Raw genomic sequence first — 21,889 nt, 5'->3', positions numbered from 1 at the left:
ATGTATGGAAACACATAGTTATGTACTAAGTATTCAATTCATCTTGTGAGATAATATGAATGTACTTCTATGGCTGATAGTTGTTATTTTAGGAATTATTTCCTCTTTCTCTATTCTTACTGCCCCCCCCCCCCCAAATATAAAACAAAACAAAAAAAAAGGTAGATGTACTTTAAAATAACCTAGCAAATTCAAGTTATTCCTTCCAGCTAAAAGAAAAAACACGTACAGCTCTTCCTGAAATTAAAAAGATCAACTTGACAAATTACTCTTAATTTCCACATTCAACACAGAACAACATAATATACGGACAAGTTTTCTTAGTAGCACAAAACTGCACAAAGCCAACTTTCTAATATAAGAAACAATTGAACATTTCTGTGCCTTTCATTGTTAAACAAGATGAAGCACTAACTTATTTACCAAGCATTTATACACCCTCAAACTCTGCCTCAAATGTGGCAATTGCTAAAATGTTTAAACATAAGATTACACAAAACAGCTTTAAAATTATATATAAATATTTTCACTCATAATTCTATTGCATTCAAAATCAGAAATTCCCTATGACTGCTGGTCAACAAAATTTCAAAATCATTTCAATTCTTAACAAAGTGATGCTGTTTTGGGAGGTTCCAGGCATTACCTGCCTTTCCCACTGTCCACTTTCAGCTTTCCTGTGTCTACAGGTTTTCCAGCCAGAACCGATAGCACCACAGTCCACTTCTAATCTCACCTCTTACAGGGACCTGACTCACTCAGACTTGCCCAGCCACACAATTGAAGCTGGAATGGGATTTGTTACACAGGATTTTTTTCATGGAGTACACAGAAAGCTTAACACTGCACATTGCTGATCCAACAGAACATTGTAGCATCTAACTATACAGAAGCCTCAATCCAAAAAATCTGAATCACGGCTCCTGTTTACAGGCATCTGATGAGTTCTTCATGCCTTTGCTTATAAGTTACCATTTCCTATTATGCACCGTTAGGCACGAGTGGTTAATTAGCTTTTCCCATAGGCCAGCATATACATAAATTCCAATTATTAGCAGTGTCGGATCATCAGTTTACACAAAGTACCTTTAAATCCAATATTTACATATCTTCTGGTCTGCATGTTGTCTCCAGACAACAGCATATATGTTTTGGATGACTTTGTTAGTTCTTTGAAGAGATAAACGCTTCTTGATATTTAGCTGAGTATTTAAATTGTCATCACTTGCATCACCAAGGCCTTTACTACTTCAGCTGAAAAACTACATCCTTTGTCCTAGGCTCACATATAGTAATTAAAGGGCACAAGAATGCTGTTTCACATATAATTTCTGCTCAGTGCGATACTAAAACTCATGAACCTGAGAGTGCTGGATAGAATTTCCAGCTAACGTATGAGTAAAAGGCACAGCATTCTTCCACCTGAAATCACTGAAATCTCCCTTTATTGAATTCTTACTCTTATTCCTCCCTTGTGATGTAAAACAGAAAAGGACAAAACATACTTCCAAAAAGAACCTGGTTGCAGGAGAGAGAGAGGAGACGACCAACCTTTTGTTCCTTTGCATAATGGTGGCAAGTACTAAGTGTTGAATAGTTACGGCATGGTTTAGATTTCAGTCCAGTAGAACAGGATCTACGCCTGGTCCCAACACGGTTTAGAAACACCAGCTCCTGACTGCTTGCTCATACCACAATACTAAGCTCAGCTTGTTGGTTGAGTATGTTTGCCTAAGCACAGACTCAAGTCATGATAATTTCTACCATTTTCAGAGCAAAAGTGTATCACCGCTTCCCATCTGAAAAATGAGTAGTGCAATCTGCCAGATAGGCGATTACATTTTACCCCTTGAAACTCATCCTGAAATGTGTTCTGGCTTACTGTCACGGTTCAGCATCAACAACGTGAAAGAGCATGTAAAAACAGAACCTACAAAGAGTACTTGAAACTGTCATGCTCCAGACAGACATATTACCTTAACAGTTTCATCTTTATCAGGAAAATACAGAATTGTATTCAATTAATGACTCCACCAGCCATGGGGGAATCCTCCAGGAACAGAACAGATGCTCGTCATCATACCGGTACCATAGCCTGATTTCTTAGGGAGCTACATTTTTTATAACCTGGGTATTGACTCCATGGTTAATTCAGGTAGTTTGTACATGCTGAAACGCTCAAAGCCAGATTATAAGTAAAATATAGATTCAGATGTTCTAATGACTATTTACTTTAGAAGGTATAATGGGAAAAGAGAAGTAGTTAAAATATGTCATCAACTCTAAAAAAAGCTAAATGAAAAGGTAAGTCCCACTGACAGCCACATTATGATTTTTGAGATTTTTCATGAAAGGTCTTAGGGAAGAAAGAAAAGCTAAGGTTCATAAAATAATAAGCAGAACAAGCCAAGGTAAAATATGTATATATTTCACTTAGGACCTTAGTATTATAAACCACTTCAGCTTTGCCTTATGCTGTGTAACTCCTACAGAAACTACCGAGTCATTATCTTGTACTGCAGCAAAATGCATTAATTTTTCCCAACACATCTGGTGGCTTTTTTTGCTCTCCTTTGCTAACTATGGAAGTCTAAGACTTAGGTATCAAGGAGATATCCGAGAAAGGTTTTGGATGGAAAGAATTTCAGTATCAGCCATGGATACACATGTGCTTAGTCATGCCAAAATGTTATAAAGCCATTCACTGTGTAACACAAAAGAAGCAATCATCTGAAATAAGGACCACACAGAAGACAATCTTGTACCCAAGGAAACTGAACAGCAAAGTATCTCATTTTTCACACCAGATTACACAAGCAAATTCTAAAGGAAGTATGCTAAAAGGGCTACTTTCCACTAGAAGAGAAAGGATATGATTTTACAAGCCCAATATTATGTTTTCATTCATAAAATCTGGGAACAGGGCCAGTCCTGACTGCATACATTCAATTTGACCTTTCAGGAACATCTATTTCACTGCAGAACCTCAACACTAATACACTACTTTGAATTATACCACTAATGCCAGTCACAGATACCACCTCCCAGCGAAGTAGCAGTTATTTATAAAATCCTCCTGGGACCATCACTCATAAAGCATGTGTCTTACAGATTACTCCAAGGAGCCTGGTTGTCTAAAGAAAGCGACAGTGATGCAACTCACTAAACTGCATTGATTAATACAGAATCTTGCAATAATGGCAGTGACTGCATCCAAGGGAATAACTCTACTTTTCTATGACTATTCAGTTCAATCGTGCCCAAACTCATCAGCCTAGGAGAATATTAACTTACCCTAGTAACAGGAGGTGGCTACAACTGCAGCAAGATCAAGCTGACCTACTTGTAGATTGAAGCCATCATAGATAGAAGTCAAATAATTCATGATGACTACCTGTACAGCATGGACTCCACAGCACCCGCATGTAAAGATGCATCCCAGACTGGGATTCCTCACCCTGACCCAAGCCAGAACCTTGCGGTGAGCTGTTACTGGCAGAGCAACACATACACCTCACACTTCTTATTTCCGCAGAGAACTTTTGAGAGCAAGCTCTAGCACGGATAATTTTCCTTCTGGGCATATGTTAGATACTTTGGGCTGTAACTGACACAGAACTGGATTAGAAGCCACAAAATTTCATTTCATATCCTTCCTCAGCTTTAGGGTTTTGTTTTGGGTTTTTTTTTAGAAACTTCAAGATGTCACCTCATCTGCACCGTTCTCTTTCCTTGCAATAAACAAATACGATGTTTCCTCCAGTTCACCAAAGTAGTGAAAAAATAATTTGGTGATTGTGAGACATTCAACATTATGATTCCGGAACCATACAGCTATACAGGTATTGTATTATGCGAGAAAATAGAATATATAAAATTTAGAATGAAACTTTGGCGTACTAAAAGTAAGAGGACTTGGTCATTTGAAGAGACCAACATCTCATTCTTTCAGAAACCAGAGGAGGGTTATATTAGGATTACACTTCATTATATTTCAAACTTTCTAAACATCTAAACCTTGCTATAACTTGACTTTCTAATATTCAGTATTTTTTTTCATAACAAAGAAATCTAGCATCAATTACTTTTCTGATAACATTCCACTACTAAAATCAATATAAAAGTACCGGAAAATTGGAAACTATGCTTCTTCCGGGACACTGTTACTCTTTTACATGTATCGCTTTTTAATAAATTACCAATTTACTGGCAATAACCGAAACAATTTTAAAACTCTGACCACTTACACAGTAAACAAATTTAAAAGACTAACCAGATTTTAACTGATTTTTTTTTTCCAGACTTTTATCATGAGCCTAATGACAAATCTAAGACTCAAATCTCAAATGATACCTCATAATTCTTCAGATTATTTGAAATAACTTTAGTTTTCTTTTTAGGCTACATTTGCTAGTACTTCAGTCAACCCACCATATTTAATTGATAATTATGACCCTCAGTGCTGCAGATTAAGATAGCATTCGTCAGTAGTTTAGCAATTCACAAAGGGATCTTAGAAGAGTAGGGATTTTTTTTTTTTTTTCCCCCCTCACTTTACAGACCATGATATGGGCTTCAAACCTGTTTTATTGAAACCATTAGCAATTTTCTCTATTTCCTTCAATGGGAAAAAGATTTGAGTCTCTATTATGTAAGATTGATGATGACTACATGGTGACTAAAGTACCAAAAATTCTCAAGCATGATTCACCCCCTAATCTTTTGAAGATAATTGATTTTTTTTTTCCTTTTTTCCTGTTCCCCTTTCCCTTGCATGCACATCTAATTGTTTTATTAATAACTTTTGGAGAATATTTCTAAACTTGTTTTTTTTAGATGATTTGTCCCAATTCTTTCTCTCTTAGTAGCTCTCAAAAACTTTTCTAAAACCTTTTTCCCACAACACAGTATTTAAAAGGCATAAATTACTTCCTATTGACAGTTTCCAGTTATAATCATTGTATTTTTGCTTGTTTTAAAGCAATGTATACACTGTCTATGGTACATTTAAGTGTTTGAAAATAAAGTTAACTTGGCACATACCAAAAAACAAAGAAATGTGAAGGCAGATGTTGATCGATTCTTGTGTCCTTTTATAATCTTAAACTGATTGTGTGTAATACACTTAGTAAAACTGAATTATGGATTCATATAATTCTTCATAGCGATCAAAAGAAATTTCTCCCTAGTTATAACATCACACATTTTAGAACCAGTGATATGAACAAAAATTGTTGTTAAATCACAGCGTCAGATCTTTGTTTACTAACTTTGGTCTAGAAAGCTCATAATGCTTTAAGATCTGATTCAGGGAAAGAAAGCACCTCTACATGAAGAAATGCACTTTACTGAGGACATTTGACCTAGTTCCATTCATTTTTAAGGTTAGGGAAGCAATTGTTGCACTACTGAGCTTGAGGGGAAACCTGGACCACAAATCCTACTCCTTGTGTTGTGTCACAAACAGCTTTATTTTTACTAGCTTTGGAGAGACAGATATAAAAACACTAGCTAAGCCAATTTTTAATATGGCCTTCTTATTCTATGTAGGCAAGATTTCCTGGAAAATAATCAATTACACCACTAACACTGAAGTGTATCGTCAATTTGTGACCAGAATGGAAAAGCAAAAAGGAATGGGACCGTCCTAGGCAACCTAGAATTCAATGATCGTTCTAAATACTTCCACTAAAAGGTTTACTTCTATTTTACAAACTTTCTCTGTAATTTCTTCTCTTAAGTGCTTCATTGCATACATAACAGAAACCCAGCAAAAAAGAATTTCAATAGCAACTATTCCAAGGAATACAGTTCAGAAATTCATACCATCAAATTTTGACCAAAGCTTTTCTTTATCTAGATGGATTTCTTCTATCTACATTCAAGTGGAAATATTATATTGGTCATGAAGAGTTTCATATTAACACATTATTAAAAATTATACTTTAGTAGAATAATGTTCTATGATCCTTAGGGAAACTGTGATGTTAATCTTCCAAGGTTTAGCATTTCCAAAACTCTGGGATGATTTTAAAGACATTTCAAGCAAGAACGTGCTTTAATATTTGAAACTTCTACAGTGACATCACATAAAAATACAGAGTTCATACAAATTTTTCCATTAATCAAAAATTTCTCACAGCAAAAAGATACAGAAGCTTCTGATTAAGAAGCCAGAATCTGTATTTAGACTAACTGAGTGCAAAGTATTTAAATTTATTTGGTTTGGAGTAGATTAGTTTTCAAAATCACTTTGGAATTTATACACTATCCTTTTGATCTCTCATGGCAACTTATTACTGCCAGTGTACTACGTAGTGTATAATCATTCTTTTAGATAAACAAATATCAGCCACAAAGACCTCAGAATGGATTCCGATTCTACTGCGACTAGAAAAATCTGTAGCATAATCTTAGTCTCAAAATAGGGGATTTTTAGGCTCATAACATCAGATTTGACAATATGCATGATATTCCAAAATAAGCTAATTTAAATGAGATTATTTACTTCAGATACACTTGGCTGTGTTCTTCCGTATTACAAAATATATTTATATTAGTTTTCTTAACAAAAAAGGGGGTAGTTCTTATCAGGGGAAAATTCATATCCAACACTGCAAAATATCATTGCCTTTTCCCACTAAGGGATTCCCTTAATTTAGAAATGAGGGCAATACTTAAACAACAATAACTTTACTTTCTCTTTCACAAGAAAATTCATGCTAAATTGGTAAACCAGACTGGAAATCAGACATGGAGGTCTGTAGACACCTTACATGCAATTTTCTGTTAGTTATTTTTACACGATCTGTGTGTCCTTCTGTTGAAGCCACCAGATTCACATGAGAACCTGTCAAAAACATTCTGTAAGAGTAAAGTCTTATGTCACTATTGCAATACTGAACTCTTCTGAAGGCACCTACCAGTGCAGTCCAGTATTTAAACTGCCTCTGTGACAAACAGAGCTTCGAAGAGCCTCAATTTAGCCATGCTCAGAGCAGAATGCCATCCAAAATAGCTGTGTGGAAACAGAAAGAAGTTTACCTTAAGCCCACTTTCTCTTCAAGGCTTTAGGATTTAGCTCCAGACAACAGTTATTCAATCACGATTCAGAACGGGCAGCCCGTCCTAGAGCAATTCATCCCATCCAGAGAGGAGCAACAGGCACTCTGAATCTAGAGATGTAAGCAGCAGTCATGGTGTCTCATCACCCAGCTCATGGCTACAAGACTTCATACAGACTGGGAGGGAGGTGCTTTTGATACTTTCCCCAGCCCTGAGCTCTTATTCCATAGAAATATGACATAAGCAACAGACCACAGCCTCCTTTACTCTATGCCCCGCCAGTCTTCTTGTCCTTACAGCAGCAGCGCTCCCTGACTCTCCTTTTACAAATGTGTTGTTTAGAATAAATCATGAAAAAATGATTAAAACACCCTACTCTGAAAAAAATAATTACAGTTTAAGGTTACGTAAACTACGTGATTGAAGATACCTCAAAATTCATAATAGTCAGTCCAGGAAATTTCTGCGTTTAAAACACTAAAGAGTAGTGGTGGGTGGGTTTTTTATTAACAGATAATGACACAAGTGCAAAGATATCAAAGCATCTCATGTTCCAGAAACATCAGAAGAAACAATTAGTCAATGCTGAAAGTGAATCCTTCAAACAAAACCAGGACAAAGAGTATTCTTATAACCGAATGACCACAGAAACTGTTAACTGATTAAAAGCAGAGACAGATGTGTTTACAGTTTCATAAATAATTACCGGTGGGTATTAACTTAAGTTCTGACAGGGATAGAGAAGTGACTACAGATATCTCAAATTTGGTTTAGGCTTGGTTTTAGTTTTACTATATTTAAATGGAACGTGTTAAACATGCGAAATTCGTGTAAACTTCAAGAGAAAGATCAAATAAAGAAGTCTCAGTAGAAAGGAGAAAAGGAGAGTCTGCAACATGTCTATCTGTCTATCTAGAAGGATCACAAAGTCACTGAGAAAAGAAAAGGGAAACAACTGACTGAAGGAGGTACAGAAGCTTTACAAAGAGCAGAGAACAAATTGGGGAACTTGAGAAGAGGATGCTCCAAGGTGTCTATCTGCTGCTTAAACCACTGATTTAAAAACAAACAAACAAAAAAAGAAAAAACACAAAAAACCCACAAACCAAACAAAAAAACACAGAACCAGGAAATCTGAATATATCCCAAGGTAATAAAATCCAAAGTCTTTGAACTGTAAATTATTCACCCTAAAACATCTATAAATAAATGTGACGTAAAAGAAAATAAAAGAAAAAGTTAGCACATGAAAAGCCTAAGTATAGAAAGCACAACTTATATTCTCTTCAATCACATCAGCGTCTCAAAAAGAATTGGTTATAGGGACGCATGAATGCTTGTAAAAATAAACTAAATCCTACTAGCTATAAATTCCAGAAACTGAAAATACCTGGACCAACAGCAGCAACACTGAGGTCTCCACAAAAAGCAAAAATTAAAGAAAGAAAGGTCAAAAAGCTCATCTGATTATGTAAAACATCTCCATTTAATCAAGCAATCAGTTGATTACTCTAGAGTGAGAGGTCACTTAAAAATAAAACAAAACAGAAATAAATATCGACTCATTAAATGAGTGGGGAGGAGAGGCAGGACCAAATAAAAACTTTTCCAACTTTACCCAAAAAATGGTTTTACAACTTGCTGTTCTCCAGCTTCCCGGTATATTTTCAATACAGTAATGCTTTTTTTTTTTTTTTTTTTTTTTTTTTTTTTTTACACAATGTGGACATCTCTATGCTTCAGAACCCATGCGGGTGGTCTGAATTACTACTTTTCAAATGTATTTCTACATCTTTTATTCTGCCACACTCCTGTTTGAAGGAAGAGGAGGTTTGGAAAAGCTTTGCCCCAGAACCTGTCACAGGGAGCTCCAATAGAAGAAACCGAACAGATGGCTTCTTGTCAGCAGGCAGTTTGTAACAGAGGATTTGCAGGTAAGAGCAGAAAAATATGTTCCCACCGATACATCCCCCTTCCGCTCAGAAATGCAGTATCAGTATTTGTGATCAAGTTTTCCAATGCACAGATTTTACATTCATATAATTTGGGGAAGAAATAGTCTTTTTTAGTATATTCTGCATAGGAGAAGCTGTTTAAGCTTCTCCAGAGGCACCTAAAATATGACTGGTTATGCCTTTTTTACTCAAAATCAGATATGTACACAAAAAAAAAAAATCTGCCTATAGACAACTGCCAGCTATAACCGCGTTTGCTCCATCTTCCTTATTTTTGCATAATATAGTTCTGGGGTGAAACCCGACTACACGTTCCTGAGAGATTATTTTAAAATAATATAAAAAAGAGTATTTGTCAGTAAGCTATCAATATTATATTAAGTTGAGCCTCAGAAATCAAAATTAGGGAGATACGATGCGTCACTCAATGTCCCTCATACCTATTCTTTAACATGAATTATTAAATCAACATAGATCTCATCCATCTGAGCAAATTAACAAGATTTGATTGTATTTTAAAACAGAAATCATAGTAGAAATCAACACCGGTTTGTGTTGTCACATAGTACTTATGGTGTTTAATCACACGGACTTTAGACCTTGTGATCAATACAATACACTTTTAGCTCACTAAGATGAGAATTAATGAGCAAAACTAATTTAAGTTTGCAAGTTTAGCAATTTATAATGAAGGTGAAGATTAATTTTTTTTTTTTTTTTTTTTAAATCACAGGTCTTTGGAAACTAAAAATTTACTTTCCAACAATTTGTAATGACTATCTTGTACAACCGAGCAACAGGAAGAAAATAATTCATTCTAAAATTTCAATCAATACTTTGGTAAAGGAAAAGAAACTTGTCAGACTAATGAAAAGAAAGAGTGAGAGGGAAAAAAGGTAGATTCGGGAAAATTATTTACTGAAAAACACTATAGTTCCTTCATTTATCCAGGAATACTTTTCAAATCATATTTTATTGGGTTTTTTGCCATAAAATCAATATTAAATTTTAAGTCAATCCTCCATATACGTACCACGCCCATGCAAAGTAGAGATAGGTAGAGTGTAAAACTGCCCTACACTGTCTGCAGGAGTTATCAATGTCAAAAATGAAGTTCCAGCTGCATTTTTAAGTGCTATGCATATACTGTAAAGCACAGTTGGGTTGATGTTACTGGTTTAGAGGATACCTCATGTACAACATATACACATTACCCAAAAGACCATTATAAGATTGGTAAACTATTTAAAGAAAACATATCAGGATTAAAAAAAAAAAAAAAAGTCATCATAAAGAAGCAACATAATGTAAACTAAATAATATCTAATTAGTACACATTCACTACATGCACCCTAATGAAAGCCAAGCTGTTGACGTGGGGGAACTTACTGCCTAAGTAGCTGAAAGAAAATTCTGTTTGAGGCCAACCTTTTCAGGAGGCACAGCAAAATAACCTGGTTTTGGTTTAGTCTGGCTGTTTAGTGTAATTCCATTTCCTTTTCACCCAAAGTTTAGATAATCAGTATTTGAAAAACACCTGAAAGTTTTGTTACTTGTTTTCATTTGGGCATCTCAGGAAAAAAAAAAAAAAAAAAAAGTGTAATAACCTGAAATCTACCATTACTAAAGCTGAAGGGATATGATGAACACACACAGACATACAAAATAAATAATTCGTAACTATAGATAGCATTTAAATGAGTTTAAGAATTAAGAAAAAAAATAATGTATTCACACTGCTTATACATTTTATTAAAATCAGAAATATTTAAATGCCAGTGTCCTGCATTTTAATTACAATTCCTCTTCAGAAGTTCAGCAAAAATATCAGTCTATCAAATAGCATTATTCAGCACTCTTTAAATGTAAATTATTTAAAAATTAAGCAAAATAATTTAAAGACCTCATAAGCAGACAGCCAAAGGCAAAGACCACAAAGAAAATTGAGAAGATAACTACAAGGGGTCAGTTTGTCAAGTTTGTCTTCTGCCTGAAAAATGTCTCTCATTAAAATTAATTTCAGTTAATGGTAGCATTTTCTATAGCTATGGTGTTTAGAAGAAATTGTTTTTCCAGCCAGAGACAAAAACGAATGTTTAAATGTGAATAGTGTGGAGCTAAATGTGAATATTGTCGAGCTTCCTAGCTTTATTTTTATTAAGAATGTAAACGATGGATTGTATTTAAATGTAAATCAACCAGTTTTAAAGGTCACTGATCAAAAAGAGTGATTTGCCTCTTAGAAAAGTAAGTGATGAGGATAAAAATGGAACAAACATTTTTTTTTAATGACAATTCTTTAACATGAATGAGGAATAAGACAAGGAAACGCCCAAACTGGAGATATATGATATCTTTCCAATGGTGATCTGTATTTAGAGACTGTGGAAAAGACTTTTGGGATGAACATTTTTGATTAGAACAGGCACACATATTGGAAAACGTTATTTAAAGAAAAAAAAAGTTTTCCTGCGTAGTCAAGAAAATAATCTGTACACACTGGACAGGTCGTTTTCCACTCTAATTGCTAGGATTTCAGGACTTGTAGATCATACATTACCCCACAGCAAAACAAAGTAAGAAGTGTTTAAGACATAGCTCTACTGCCCAAAATATCAGCAATAAAATACCAGAAGAAATATTATAGCCTTTCAAAATTAAATTGTGAGTGCAGCAGTGCGTGCTTATGTTATACACATTCACTTGTAGCATTCTTGTACTCTTCTAAACTACCTAATAACTGAAAACACAAGCACATAGATATCTATTACTTACCTTTCCACACAAACATGCCTAACAGCATCGTGTTCCATATCAAATATGGAACAACCATCCCATAGTTGTAAGAATAATACTAATCAAAACAGTGATATTAAAAAGTTTTATCCACTGCATGCACTCTATATAGATATATATGTAGAGAGAAATATATACAATGAAATAATAATGATGCTATAACAACTTTCAGATAGAGTAAGCCTCCTTTATTATTCTTGTACTACCTACCTAAGAGTATCTCTACTAAATGTAACTAAAATATTCATTATTTCTTTCCACTATTTCCAAACATCATTCTGGCATTTACTCCAGACTATTGTTTTAGGCTGTTTTCGATCTTTATTATCTGAAGGAAAAAAAAAAAAAAAGAAGAAAAATAATAAAACTACATTTACAATGACACAAACTTTTAAAGTAGTCATTTGAAGGCATTCTGGATTTAATAAATTTAAGTGTAAGAGAACTTCCCAAAAAACATGTTTGAGACAAAGATGAGCAATAAATTCAAATTAAAGAGTTTAGCAACTTTCTCATAGTATCTCCAAAGCAAAGGTAGAATAAAATATCTCACTGCTGGCCTTGAATTTCAGGTCCTTATAAATTTGAGTTTGGCCACTTGGAATGACATGAGCTCTTTGCCCCATGTTGACTGTCATTGGTTTGCACGATGGTTCCAGAGAGTAAGGATGAGACAGATTTTTAACAGGAATGATCCAATGAATTCCTAAAGCAGAACCCGGAGGAAGGAGAACGGGATCCATCAGTCTAAGTTTCAATAATAAGAGATTCAATAACTCCAAAGGCTGAGGCAGAAAAAAAATCCATACGTCCAAAAATGCTGGGAGTGGGGAAAACGTCCTTTTGGCAGATTTTTCACAAGACAGTAGATTCAGTTAGGGTGGAAGTAATATTCTCAGATCTGAACACCAAGATTCACATGAGGTACAAATGTCATCTCTAACTTCGCTTCAAAGAAAAGCTGAGAGTTGGTAGGAGAATCTATTAAGCTCCTTCACTTACTGGAATGAGGATGGCAAATTTGGCATCAATTACTAAGGAAAAAGGTAGATATTATTTCTCCAAATCCTCACCCACATTTTCCACAGTTCCCTATTTCATAGAACAGGTCTCCAAGTTGTTTCTACACAGCAGAAAAGACAAGTCCTTGTAAACAGACGTATGCTTGAAAAGAGTATGTACTTCTGGAGCACGTTCTTCTGCAGTGCCAGGTCGTGCTCCGGAGCATCTAAACCCGGCATGCAACAACCACACACCAAACAGTAACACAACCCATGGAAACTCTGCCCAGAACGTCCACAGAGAATTGTGCAGCGAGAGGATAACAACCTAAACACCTGCTCTGTCAAGCTTTTCTCTGACCTCAAAAGGGGTAACTCTGTACAATAGATCTTAACATTGCTGCTGCTGCCTGATCTGCATGAAGGCTGACACCAATTCATACGAGTTACTCTTTTACTTTTCATTTTGATCTTTATGAGACCCAGATCACTGAATTTTTTTATAAATTTGTTTTACCTTTTTAAAAAATATTTCTATAGCAATTTCAGACACTCAGAGGTCAAGTTGCAGTATTGAAACTAAATTCAAACCCAAAATTTCCATTTCTGAAACTCTGGAATAATACAGAAATAATCAGAACTAAAAGAGTGATGATTAATTATTCCTTAATATATGAAAATCACTGTGCATCGCTAAACTCCATATTCTACAGAACTGCCAATCTTTTCAATAAACAGACCAAATGAAGAAAGAGAAAGCTGTCAGAGGAGAAATTGGTTAAAATGCCTGACAGAAAACCATGGCTTTTCATTTTAATACTGATAATTACAGAAATGAAATAATGCTGGCAATGGTATGATAATAATTATATGCAGAAAAGGAACAGATTAAGGGGAATAAAATAATTTTAACATTGCTTAGAAAAGCTGTCTCATAAAAATAAATACTTTTATTTTTTTGTTTCAAGCAGGAAATGGTACTATCAATTTATTTTTTTAAAAGATCTGTGATTATTGTCCATTTCTCTCAGAAAAAAAAAAAAAAAAGGAATTTGTGACATCGCTTACAGATTTCTGATCTACGTTTTCAAAAGCCATCACCTTTACATCCATAGTCAAATAGCTAAATTTAACACAACTAAACAACCCAGAAGTTCACAAAATTATTAGAGCCCAAAACTTAATCCCAATCAAGAAAACATTTGAAGCCATTTCTTTTTCTTGAAGCAGAACTACCTTGATATGCTGCTTAGAGATCTAAAAGAGCTCTAACTGATTTTTTTTTTCTTTTTTATTCCAGTTGATATTTCAAATTTACTACACACTGACATCTCAGCGAGAACCAGTTCAGCACAGCCTGTTTGCACATGGGAGTGCTGCCAGAGCAACAGCATGGTGCAGGAGCTCCTTTCTCTTGTCTTCTCTTCCTACGTTTCATCCCATCCCAGCTCTTCCACCATATGACCCACCAATAATTCTGTATGTACTGTGATGCTGGGCTACTTGAACATCTCAATTTTCTGCATCTGTGTAAGAGATGTTTAAAAAAAAGTGTTATTCTCGTGTGTAGATGCTGGTAGGAGGGGGGTCAATGAGCGATACTCATGATTTCTTGCTCTTGCACACTAGAGGAGCACATGGTTACGGCTATGGGGTATCCTGACAGTGCTCACAACCCACTCGACCAGTCCTCTCACCAATGAGTCACTGTCGAGTAGAAACACGTTTGAGTTTCTTATGCATCCCTGACGTGGGCTTACTGAAAAGAGAACTGCACATTGCAACTTTGAATTTTTTATTTCATACTTTTCAATGTGCGCAAATTAACAAACTCTTACTGACCCAACTCAAACCTAAGTAGAGGAAGCAACAGGAGGAAATTTAAGATGCTACTGAACTGGAACTTATCTAATGAAGTTGCTCATTTGAATTCTTGCTACAATTAGAACTTGGATGTAGCACTTTTCTGGTTGAGACTGCTCGTAAAACTTACTGACCAACAAAAATTGCTATTCACTTTTTACAACAACACAATTTCTTCAGCTGTGAGACCTCCAACTTCATACCATTAGCAAGATTGTTAAAACAGTACTAAAAGTGCTCTAAATGCTTAGAGGGATATATTAGAACCGGAAAGAGAAAAAAACATATTATTGTTTTAAATTAAATTCCAAATTAAAAAATTTGAATACATCCGTTTCTTGTATCTAATAACAGGCCCGGGATTCTCCTTTGCAAATCCCAAAGTTCTGATTTGCCATGAAAACAAATCTCTCCCTAAGAGCAAGTGTCTTTTTATTCCAGTTTTGCCTTTGCAGGTTCCAGATGAAGTTTCTTAATCACTTAAGACTTCACACCACAAAGAATTTTACCATACAGATGGGAAATTCAATATTTAGCCAAAACAGGAGTTCTTCTCAACCCAATATATATTTCTTTTATAGAGAAATAAGTTTACAAAAATATTATACTAATTGTCTCTCTAGTTTTTTGGTCATTTGTTTATTTTTTATAAATCATGAGCACACTATGCTGACTTTGGAAGTATTTGAGTTTTTAATACCGTAATTTAACCATGGAAGAGCTTGACTATATTTATATTACCTTGCAAATGGAAAATTAATTCTCTTAATCTTGTTAATTCATATGATGGTTCTAAAATCCAATAAATATTTTAAAAGGCAAATTTTGATTAGAGAGGCATTTTCAGCCCCATTTAAACTAATATTTAAATTTGACTAACTTTCTTAAATTTCTGCAATGATTCTAAGTTCCTTCAGTCTCTGAGAACATCACACAAGCATGTCCTGAATGAAACCTTCCACAAAATTATATCTAGAGGATCCCAGAGTTGGGGGATGGGAATGGGGGGTTTAACATCAAATATTAATCAAATACGTTCTGCGTCATGATTTTCTGTGCCAACTTACAATATATGCTTTTGAAGGAACTTTATATAGGATCAAAACCTAATATATCTGATGATATATTCATACTTTTCCTCATCTTTCTACTAATACTATGAATGCAGCAACAAACAACCACTGATGTAAATTACTGAAATTCTCAGTTCCTGTTTACAAACACGTCTATTCAAATTCTCACTAAATTCTGACTTAATTCTGACTTCAGCCTTAATCTATGCAGAAAGCACGCTTAGCCTTGCAGGTAACTTCAAGAAAACTATTAAGTAATGAAATTTTCACTTGTTCCAATATATCAATGTAGAGTAACGTGGAGCAACTGGCAAGGCTTACATCAACATTCAGGTGACCAATACAAATAAACCCTTAAAAGGATGCCTTACTGCTTTACCTTCCTTTTCCCATGACTAATGAGCATTGATCAAATCAAAGGCTTTAACTACCTGCTACGAGTATTTTCCAGCACAAATGTCTTCCTGCCATAATAAATTTATCTACCTGCCTCGAGAGAATCAGTTTAATTGTTGGTATCATTTCTTAGGCAGAAGAAAATTTTTCAGCCTCTTCAAGCTGGCGATCCATTACTTCAAATAAAATATCTTCCCAAGCACCTTAGATTTTCTACAGAAGAAAGAATAAAAAAATAAAGTAAAAAAAAAACCAAACAGATGAAGTGATAAAACCTGCAAACACCGCACAGATAAACAGACAACAACGAAAATCGTTCAGCCGCAAAATCTGAGTTATTTGTTAAATTGGGATCATTCAAGGAAACTGTTGCAATATAACAAAAATGCAAAAGTATAAAACCGGGCTACTTCTGAAGAGAGTGGGAATAGTGTGAAAAGGAATGAATAGAAGGTTTTAAAGGTCATGTGGAAAGCAATAGAGCTGCCAAACTGCATTCAGTCCTGATATTCAGATTTTAGAGCAGTTACCAAGAAACTAGAGAGGTACAGAAGAAAGTCATGTGGTTTCTATACCTTATATCTGGATAATCATATCAGCAGTCAAAAATTAAATTACTATCTCTCTGTCCTGTTATATAGGTATTATTTTTGGATTTCTTTTTGTGTCACCCAATCCAAGCTACACCTAAATCTTCCAGATATTACACTCTTATGACATTCTGATTTATCCATATATTTGAAGCTAAGCTTCCTCCCCTCCTCTTCCTGATATTATCATCCTGCATCTCACTTTCTGTTAACAGCAATCTTATTCCATCATATGCACTCAGGAAACTATTACAAAGATACTTTAGATTTTTGTCAAGTCAGTGCTTTCTCAAACTTCTTCCACTAACTAAATCACCCTTCTGCATCATATTGCTCACCTCCACTTTTAAAGCTTTTCAAAAACTTTACCACAGACACCTACTGGGCTGTAGTTTAATGAGCCTTTCCTTCTGCAGCAGCGATGGTTTCAGCAGCATCCACTTATTCCTCACCACTTCTTCCTATCCCCATGCTCGGCTCTGAGTTCTGCTCGTACAAGTACTTGTTCAGGTGCATAATGAGCCAGATGAAACCAAGAAAAAAAAAATATTCAGGTTTAAAATAAGCATTTTTTTAAAAAAGAGAGTTAATTTAGCACAGATCAGCTGTGCACAAATATTACAGCATAGCTCAGGAGGTGGCACAGAATGAGAATCATCAACAGCAGCTGCTTAAGGTAGCCCCAGAGCTAAAGAATTACTGAAAATAAGCTTTCTGCAACAGGAAGTTGACTTCAGCTATAAACATCCCATAAAGCAGCTGACTAAATTGTTAAACAGGTAACTTTGCACCTTCTCAAAAACTGAGCTTGACACCTGCAAGGAAACTCTTCCAAAGATCCATCTGCTCGTTGCTTTCTTTCAATTCCCTCTTCATCCTTTTCTCACCTGCACCACGTGGAGGAACTCAACAGCGGTTGGGTTGGGGTGGCTTGTTGTCACCGAGCCTTACCTCGCTGATCCATTCTAACTCAGTCTGTGTTTGCACTCCATCTGCCTAAACCCAGCTGCTGCCTTTGACTCTGAACAGAGGGACTGAGTCTGGTTTTGCTGGTAGTTACAGAGCACTGAGCACAAACCAAATGTAGTCTTTGTCCAAGACTCAAAAATCAAAGGTACTAAAATATATGAAAACCAGCTTCCCTTTCTCTCTCCCAGAATCATAAAAACTATCACTAACCACATGTGTATGACAGCTCCAGGGTGAAGTTCTCTTGCTTCCCACCCCACATTTTTTAAAAAAAGGAATTAAATCTGGAAGTGCTGGCATAAGGTTACACATTATGGATCAACTTTTTGCTATATGGACACAGATACAGGAAGCAACATAAGTAAATGGGCAATAATGAAATCCAGAGAAAGATTTTATATTTTTTTTTTCAGAAATTACTAAATACACGTTAGTATTTAACTTAGACTGAAAGTTAAAAAAATGAAAATCAAGAAATACCACTACATTCTTAGCTTAGAGCTTACAGATAGAATTAAAAGAAAAATAATTGCTGAAAAAAATATTTTTTAATCCACAAGCTAAACTAATTTTTTCTCATCATACAGAGAACCCTAACCTGACATTTCCTTCTCTCTGAACAAAAGGGTCTGGATTTTTTTAGGGCAATTTTTGCACATTAGATGTCTTCCTGAACAGGTGGAAAGGCTGTTCGGAGAGCATTTTTCTGCAAATAAAATTTGATTGGTTCAACATGGACCTTCCATGTAATGTTCTTATAATGAGTAAATTAGTAGGTGATATAAAACTCTGAAAATGGAAGGACTGTAATGAAAAGCTTAATATGCTTTTTACAGTAATGCTGAAAAACACGATGCCATGTTAAAGTTGATCATGTTTTTATACACACCCCGAGGCAAACCAGCAAAAACTCAGTGAGTGGTGTGATTTTATTAAATATATTTATAATGAACAATTTTCTTCTTCTTTGAAAACAACTGACTTGAAGAAACATTGTAGCATAGTGACTGCCAAGTGATGGCTGGGTACTACAGGCTTTTCAATTCGCACAGGATTTCCTATTATTGACTGAAGGTGAAAGAATCACGAACAGAGAGAGAGAAGAGAAGAGGAAAAGCAGTCTTAAGCCAGAAGCACATGAATTTTAAACAGATGAGAAAAGTACAGCAACTTCGTAGGAGTTGGTGGGAAGCCTGCTACACTTAGAAAGCTGTTCAAACATCCCCTCTGCTGAGCCTATAAGAGGATACTCAGGACACCCATTGACTTCAAAGAAAGCTGCAATCATCATGGATTAGAAACTGCCTTGATTGCATCCATTTGTACCAGAAGCAGGACAGCACTTGTCATGTGAAAGCACACTAGGAAATGGTAGAGAGAATGTACTCAGCTTTCCAGATAGATCTCTGCTCTCGAGACGGAGAGAGCAAAGAGGTATCAAACAAATACACAAAAGTTACTCGGTTTATTTGGTTTTGTTCTGACTCCATAGAGGAAAAAAATATTGGCTGACCTTGCAAATTTCAGAAAAAAATCCACACGCCAGAAAACAAGTAGCATTTAAATATGGGATCTTTCTATACCTCTTATATAAAGAGGTCTGAAGAACAGTGCTTGATCCTTAAAATATCCGTCACTCTACAACTGTACTTTCTGAACCAGCAGACATATATAAGCACACATGGATACGGACTGTACAGTTCCAGCGAGAGAGAGAAATTGTCAGAGATTTAACTGAGAATCCTCAAAATTCATTCATCTGGAAAAGTAACAGCCATATCCATATGGTCAGAGTACTTCAATCTGAGATGCTTTCTGTTCTGAGTTACCAAGTTCTGTAAGTAGCCATTTGGAAATTAATACGAAAATTAACACCAAAAAAAACCAAAACACAAAGTAATTGGGAGTTTCAAACATAAAAAATTAAAACTTTATTACATGAGGTTCAGGGCAAGGACATTTTAAAGAATTAAAAGCATTTTTTCACTGATAGTATGGTGCTATTCTCAGAAGGAAACTGATCTCACCACTAATATATCTGAGAAGAATCTGGAGAAGCAACACAGAAGGGAATAATATCAGCTCAGAAAAAAAAAAAAAAATATAGAAAGATATACAGATTTTTTAACAGCAATAAGTATTTTCCATGCCTTTAAATCCAGGACAAAAACGTACAGTAACTGCAGGGTTTTGTTTTGAATTGCTTGCAACCTGTCCAAGCAATTACCATCACTATGTGCCCTGACCACAGAGGAAACCAACATATCTAACCTGTTTCTATTTCAGCCTTCAAAACACCTTTCCAGTCTGACTACAAAATGACTCTTACTGGAACTGAAAATCCCTTAAATTGAGGAGAAAGACAGACATAAGGACAAAAAATGCATTTTCTTCTTTACCGACATTAAAACATAAAGTAACTTCTTGTATAAATACATAAAAGCCTGCAAATTATGATGGGATTAATTAACAAATGACTGGTATTTGCGGACTAAAGGAAAAGCAAGAAGTAAACAGGTGACAGTGAAGTGCTAGCTCTTCAAAAAAAGCAATTTAGCTAACATCAGACTAATTTTTCCACAGAACTTGTCTCTTCATACACAGTTTCCATCTTGATAGTGAATCTTTGATCAGTGCGTCTGAAAAAATAATCTCTGTGAAGATTAAGAGAACAAAGGAACCCAGATAAACTCAAAAATGGCAGGAAACTTTTTAGGACATCAGGTAAATAAACTACTACAGGCACGTCAATGGAATACAAATATTTTTCATAGAGGATTATAATGGAAAGTGAAATGGTTTTAAAAAAACAACCAAAAACCAGGTGAAACTGTCACCTTATATACTTTCTCAAACAAAATAATACATTAAGCATTAATAAAAATTGGCAAAAATGAGTCAAAGCCAGGAAATATAAAAGATGAACCTAATCAGTGCTCACTGTGGTATGAAAACTACTACTTAAATCAAACCATTTTATCTTAAACACAGAGAGCAGCAAGTGTGAGACCGATCATTAAAAAATGAACACATGGTGATCTAAAAAAAAAATAATTCCAGTTTAAGTGCCCTGTATCTATTTCCTCCAAAACACCTTTGACAATTCAGTCTCAGACAACTTTCCCGTAAGCTCCTCTGTGAAAATCCTTCAGCAGCTGTTTCACGGTTAACAAGGACTCCCTGGCTCTTCTGCTGGGCCTCGTGCTCTTTGGCTCTACCTTTTCTACCATGCTTGTCTACTGGCTGCCAACCTGGTGGAACACTTCTTGCTTCCAAAGGATTTGAAAGAGATTCATAATTGGTTTTCATGTCTCCAATGTTTGGGGGAGAATTATTTTTGGCCTCCCTTTTAATATTTTGGGCACTGAATACTTAAACATTATGTCACCTTTTAAAAAATATTTACTGATCTAAAAACAGCTTTCTCTACTGTCCAGTTCCTTGTTGTCTTCGTTTTCTATTTTAATTAATATTATTTATTTTCCTTACTGCCTTGAAATTTCTTGAGAACAAAAACCGAGAAGAAATTATAATGTTTTAGTGTTCTTTTTAATTGCCTTTTAACCATGTCTGCCTGCACGTGTAGTTCCTTTTGGAGATTAAACACTACTATAGTGAATTTGGCTTTTCCCCCCAACCTCCTGCAAAGCTTTGAACAAAAATGTGTACAATCATCGTTTCAGATGTTTTCAATAGTGATGGTTTTAGTGCTATGCTCATTCAAAACTGAGAGTTGTCTTCTTCAGTGACCCCTGATGACAGCTCAGCAATGACAATTCTGCCTTATCATTAGTGAGCTTTGCCCACCTCATCACAGAACTTCAGTCCATGACATATATTGCCAGTCCATGGGCATATATTGCCCATTAAAATAGTTATCTTGTTTATCTAACTGGATTCTAAGCTTTCTGGAAGGTAAAACACAACCTCACATCTTCCCTATATGATTTGTACAGTATCACTAATCCACCACTTAGAAAAAAAAAAGGAGATAAAGGGTTAAGTGACTATTTGCTAATGATAAAACAATAAAGCAGAATACTCCACTATAAATCTCACTACACAGAACTGTAGATCTTACCAAGCTCAGTGACCAGGAGCAAAGATGGCAGATGAAAATGCATTTTTCACCACTGCACTATACAGGCAACACCACAAGGAAAACACGGGGAAAAGCAACC

At 35.3% G+C, this 21,889-nt stretch overlaps 1 protein-coding gene across 1 annotated transcript in view; it reads right to left on the bottom strand.

Annotated features, from left to right (window-relative positions):
• The window catches only part of CTNNA2 (catenin alpha 2), a 526,704-nt gene that overhangs the window by 485,482 nt on the left and 19,333 nt on the right, over window positions 1-21,889 (bottom strand). The gene's annotated exons all lie outside the window — the stretch shown is intronic.

The sequence above is a fragment of the Athene noctua genome, chromosome 4 (assembly GCF_965140245.1).
Source record: "Athene noctua chromosome 4, bAthNoc1.hap1.1, whole genome shotgun sequence".
Classification (NCBI taxonomy): domain Eukaryota; kingdom Metazoa; phylum Chordata; class Aves; order Strigiformes; family Strigidae; genus Athene; species Athene noctua.
Note: the sequence above shows the minus strand (reverse complement) of the source record. Positions and strands in the feature narration are given on the sequence as shown.